Source organism: Limulus polyphemus, unplaced genomic scaffold (genome assembly GCF_000517525.1).
Source record: "Limulus polyphemus unplaced genomic scaffold, Limulus_polyphemus-2.1.2 Scaffold3856, whole genome shotgun sequence".
Taxonomy (NCBI): Eukaryota; Metazoa; Arthropoda; class Merostomata; order Xiphosura; family Limulidae; genus Limulus; species Limulus polyphemus.
The window spans coordinates 71,635-77,277 of record NW_013669466.1 but is presented as its reverse complement, the minus strand read 5'-3'; the positions used below and the strand labels follow the sequence as shown (position 1 = coordinate 77,277).

Sequence of the window (5,643 nt, the reverse complement as noted above, 5' to 3'; positions counted from 1 at the left end):
ATAAACAAGCTTATAGTGATTTGATCTAAGAGGTTCATTGTTTGCCTTCTTCACTTGGAAAAACCTCCAGAATATATAACACACTTGAATTCAATGACTAAAATGTCAAACGTAAATTATATCATAACATAAAGCAAAGATAATTTTACGCATTCAGTGTGATTGGACAGATTGAGAATGTGTTCAGTGTGATTGGACAGATTTAGAATGTGTTCCTGACCTTCACTCTTTTTACTCGTTTATATGATGAGTATTTATGACTAATAATTGAATACACGTGCTTTATACTACTCAGTGTTGGATCCTTGCACCATGACTCACAAAAGTTAAGTTCTGGACAAACGATTACTGACATATTTAACATATCCTGTGTTGTGTATATTTTGTAGCCAAGTTTGGCCTTTTATACTAAACTTAAGAGAGACAGGATATAAAACACGCATAATCAAAGTTGTCAAAGATTACAGTAAGGAAGAAAATATATTTTTGAATGAAAGATAGGCATGATAAAAACTTTCCAGGACAGATAATTGTAAGATATAGCAATTAGAGAAGCGAAAACTTTAGAACTGATGAACTAACGAAAGGTTTTATATATAAAGTGGCGGATAACTGTAAAAGTATTGTTGCGTCAGCGAGGTGACGTGACTAGTATCACGCCACTTCCTTCTCGAACCTTCGTGAATTGTCGGGAGATTACTAGATTGGGGGTAGTCTGGTATATATAAGATGGTCACAACGTGACGGAACAATGTGCAGTGTAGTAGTGAGTATTTGAACTGCAGCCAGAGAGAGTGCGTAATTGAGTATTGTCGAGCACGAGCACGTGAGACGTTCTAGCGTTTGTTATAGCGCGACTGTTGAAATTAAGTGTATCGTAAAGTTGTATTCGGAAAGGATAAACCGGTTTTATTTAAGAAAGGACTTGTGTCGCTAAAGTTTCGTCGGAACGAAGTTACGGAAAATTAACTAACGACTGGAGGCGTAACAGTATGTAAGATCAATTATTAGCTATAGTATCTGATTCGATTAAATAATGGATAAATGATGATAGTATGTGTGAAAAAAAGTTTTACACGACACATGTAATGCAAATTATCAGCTTCTTATAATAGTTGTTTTACTCGTAAAGTATTCAAAACTTTTATGACACATGCAATTTAATCATTAACTAAAACACAGTGAGCTATACTAACTGTCTAAAACACAGTGAGCTATGCTAACTGTCTCGTTCAAATATTAGTTTGACTTGTAACTTGTTAGAACATATAATTAAATATAGATTGCAACGTTGATAAATCTATAATCGATATAAAATCGATATTAAATCTATAATCGATACTTAGAAATACAGTTGTCTCGCGGTTTAACTTAAAAGAGTGAAACAGTTAGAGTGATAAATATCAAATATAGAAGTGATAAGGTAATCACATGGTGAGACACTTTAGACACCCAAGGATGAGTTCATCATCTTATTGAACTATCCGTCTATAGTATGTTTCATCATCTTATTGAACTAATCGTCTATAGTATGTTGAGACACTTTTAGACACCCAAGGATGAGTTCATCATCTTATTGAACTATCCATCTATAGTATGTTGCGTATTATAATTTCAAATGGTCTGAAACCGAGCTGAATGATATTTTAAATTTAGTAGTTTAATTGTACTTTGGATTTAGCAGTTAAGTAAAAGCCGATATATAGTCAATTTATGATATTTGCCAACAAGATTGATACACACAGTTTTCTTTTCTAACACAAATATGTTTTAATACACCCACAAGAATCGCTCATCGTGAACCCTTGATAAGATAACAAAGAAGTTCCAGACTAGAAAGAAGACTTTATATTGCTTGTAAGTTTGTGAAATTTTTGTTTATAAATCATTGTTTGCAATAACTATTTGTAATAACTGTTATTGTAAATTTTAGTTAATTACGAGTTGACGTAGGTATAATTCACTTAACAGGGAGCTAGCTAGCTTTATCTTTCGTTATTCACCAGCCAAACACGCCGATTTTTCCATCGTGACATTATGTAATGTTTTCGTAAAAATAATTATGTCCAATATGAATTACTGAAGTTAAATTATTTATAATGTTCGAACTTTGTAAATGCTCCTGGTCAAATATCTGAAAATTTCCGATTGATAAGCGTTATAACAACCACAGTTATAGCTTCCGAAGTTTATAGCCCACTGAGTACAGCAAACTAGTAATAGATACTCTTTTTTTCGGCGCGTCACGTTGGTTATATTTATAGGCATGTGGAGGCTTTCTCAAATTTTCAGTTTTACGTAACAATACTGGCGCTACCACAAGCGATTATGTACACACATATGTTATTGATTCTAACTCTTGAGAATATTCTACAACTTTGGAGAATAGGTGGGAGTTTCGCAATACATATTTAAAACTGTAAGCCATACATATTTCAAAATATATACTTAATCTAAACAAACGTTGATATTCAAATAAATATATAATAATAAATTCGTTACAAGTAACACTATCAGCCCTAGTAGTACTAACCTTAGTAACACAATCCGCCTATAGAAACACTATCCTTAATAAGACCATCCGCCTACAACACCTTAGTAACATCGTCCGCCCCTAACAACACGCCCTCTGATACCATTACGTAAGAGTTATGTAATCTTTAGATGTCAATATCATTTGCATATTACATAATATTTATGTAACTCTCAGGCGGTATCCTCTGATTTCCATTTACTTACCACTGAGGCAGCATTCTTTGGCCGGAGGAATACAGGGACATTTACTGTTAGCACACTCAACAGTCTGGCTATAGCTGTATGTATAACGTCTCATAGAAGCTAGAAGGACTGTACTTTTAAGGGATAAACAAGAAGGCTGACCAATGTTCTGTCGAAACACGCAGTATGTTCCATAAAAAATAAAACACTTCATTAGGCTTACAAATCGTTGTTTACGAATTTGTTGTTATATTAGTTGCATAATGTTCTTTCATATAGAAGGACCTTGTCTTATTAGTAAACTTGTTTGTTTATGTGCTTCCATATACAAGAACCTTTTCTTATTAGTAAACTTGTGTTTATTTATGTGCTTCCATATACAAGAACTTTGTTATTAGTAAACTTGTGTTTGTTTATGTGCTTCCACATACAAGAACCTTGTCTTATTATTAAACTTGTGTTTGTTAATGTGCTTCCATATACGAGAACCTTGTCTTATTATTAAACTTGTGTTTATTTATGTGCTTCCATATACGAGAACCTTGTCTTACTAGTAAACTTGTGTTTGTTAATGTACTTCCATATACAAGAACCTTGTCTTATTAGTAAACTTGTGTTTGTTAATGTGCTTCCATATACAAGGACCTTGTCTTATTAGTAAACTTGTGTTTATTTATGTGCTTCCATATACGAGAACCTTGTCTTATTAGTAAACTTGTGTCTTGTTAATGTACTTCCATATACAAGGAAACACAAGTTTACTAATAAGACAAGGTGTTTACTAATAAGACAAGGTTCTTGTATATGGAAGTACATTAACAAACACAAGTTTACTAATAAGACAAGGTTCTTGTATATGGAAGTACATAAACAAGTTGTGTTTGTTAATGTACTTCCATATACGAGAACCTTGTCTTATTAGTAAACTTGTTTGTTTATGTGCTTCCATATACGAGAACCTTGTCTTATTAGTAAACTTGTGTTTGTTAATGTACTTCCATATACAAGAACCTTGTCTTATTAGTAAACTTGTGTTTGTTAATGTACTTCCATATACAAGAACCTTGTCTTATTAGCAAACTTGTGTTTATTTATGTACTTCCATATAAAAGAACCTTGTCTTATTAGTAAACTTGTGTTTGTTTTCATTTCTTTCATTATCCGAGTTCAAAATCATATTAGTTATGGATCCTTATTTGGGATACCCGAATGCAGCTTTTATTCCTTCTTCGTCTTGTTTACAACTTGCGTGACTTCAGTGACACCCTACATGATTCCAGTAACACCCTGCGAGACCACAGTAACATTTTGGGTGACACTAGTGGCACCCTAAGAAAGCCCAGGAACACTCTTATAAACCACAGTAACATACTGCATGACCACAGTAATACCCCATGAGCCCCATGTACCATCCTGTGGGACCCCAGCAACATCTTGCTGAACAACAGTAAAACCATGCATGACCGCAGTAGCACCCTGCGAGACCTCAGTAGTATTTATTGTTACGTAAATCACATGGGTATTAATAAAACCAACAATCTTTATTCGTGATAATAAATCTGATTGGTGAACAATACCCACGTGATTTACGTAACAATATATATTGTTCACCAATCAGATTTTTTATACGAATAAAGATTGTTGGTTTTATTAATATCCACGTGATTTACGTAACAATAAATATTGTTCACCAATCATATTTATTATCACGAATAAAGATTGTTGGTTTTATTAATACCCACGTGATTTACGTAACAATAAATATTGTTCACCAATCAGATTTATTATCACGAATAAAGATTGTTGGTTTTATTAATACCCACGTGATTTACGTAATAATAAATATTGTTCACCAATCAGATTTATTATAAGGAATAAAGATTGGTGGTTTTATTCAAACATTTGTGTTCACTCCTGAAGCCGCTGTATTACAGATTCATGTTTCCATTGAACATAAGAGTCCCTGAATACCACAACGTGATTAATAAGTTCATGGTGTTTATGCATAGCTTGTTGAGAAAACAAGTATAATAGCAATAAAATAAAGTTACAATATGATTAACAATTTAAGACACAACTGTATTTCTGTGGAGGACGTTACTTCCATATAAAAGTGTAGAACTTTTACGAATAATAACATACACGCACACTCCAGCACGTGCGTGACCACATATAGCGCCCTCTCCCGGCGCTTTACATTCCTCCTTGAGCATCCTAGCGTCCCAGCTACAAGTGTATGAAGGACACATTGCTGCGCTGCACGCTCATCCCTTTAGTTTGTTGAAATTGTACGAATCAAAACACAGGAAAAGAATAACAGAATTAACTGGTAAGTGCACTTTTTCCGTCAATTATCACAAGTTTACATAAATAAAATCCGTAACTGTAATTCGAGTAAGGACACTCAGTTTTGAAATTATTGTAGAAAGCACGTTAGCCAAAGCTTCAAGGAAATGATATGCCGCGATCGCGATAAGGAACAGCTTTCAACGATGACATATCTGAACGTATAGAATATTGTTCATTGAGTTGGCTTTATTCACGTTTAAGTATTCTTATAACTGTCATTTTAATTACAAAATAATGTGATATATTCTGCACATTAGATAGTCAGTATTAAGCAGTAACTTTTCGTTAAAATGTTAGATACCACAAATCCGCGTTTGAACGAGAACGAGGCTATTAAGGGCGTGTTACCCGCCATATTGAGGATTAGCGTTATCTGCGAGACGACACGCATGCAAAGTTACGTCAAAAAACATACTCTCGAAAGTTGTACAAACTGTAATTAAAGTTTGTACATAATGAAATTCGAGAGTTTTTTAGGTATATGAACATTTATTTAAAATGTTTTTACTAGTTTTATACATATCAGTAAGTATTGTATAAAGTCTAATTACACAGGCCTGCGAATTTAAACTTCAT

The 5,643-nt window shown here is 33.5% G+C and overlaps 1 protein-coding gene and 1 long non-coding RNA gene across 2 annotated transcripts in view; one reads left to right on the top strand and one right to left on the bottom strand.

Moving 5' to 3' along the window:
- Positions 1 to 2,981: 2,981 nt before the first annotated feature.
- LOC111088484 lies at positions 2,982 to 3,804 on the bottom strand. The gene is made up of 2 exons (XR_002612994.1): positions 3,628 to 3,804; positions 2,982 to 3,311 (listed from the first exon to the last, which is right to left on the bottom strand). It is a non-coding gene; the product is annotated as an uncharacterized LOC111088484 (long non-coding RNA).
- A 1,087-nt stretch (positions 3,805 to 4,891) lies between these two features.
- LOC106470173 overlaps positions 4,892 to 5,643 on the top strand; it is a 30,216-nt gene continuing 29,464 nt past the window's right edge. Inside the window, exon 1 of the mRNA XM_013930703.2 lies at positions 4,892 to 5,047. The gene's annotated coding sequence lies outside the window, so the exon portion shown is untranslated. The remainder of the gene's footprint in view (positions 5,048 to 5,643) is intronic.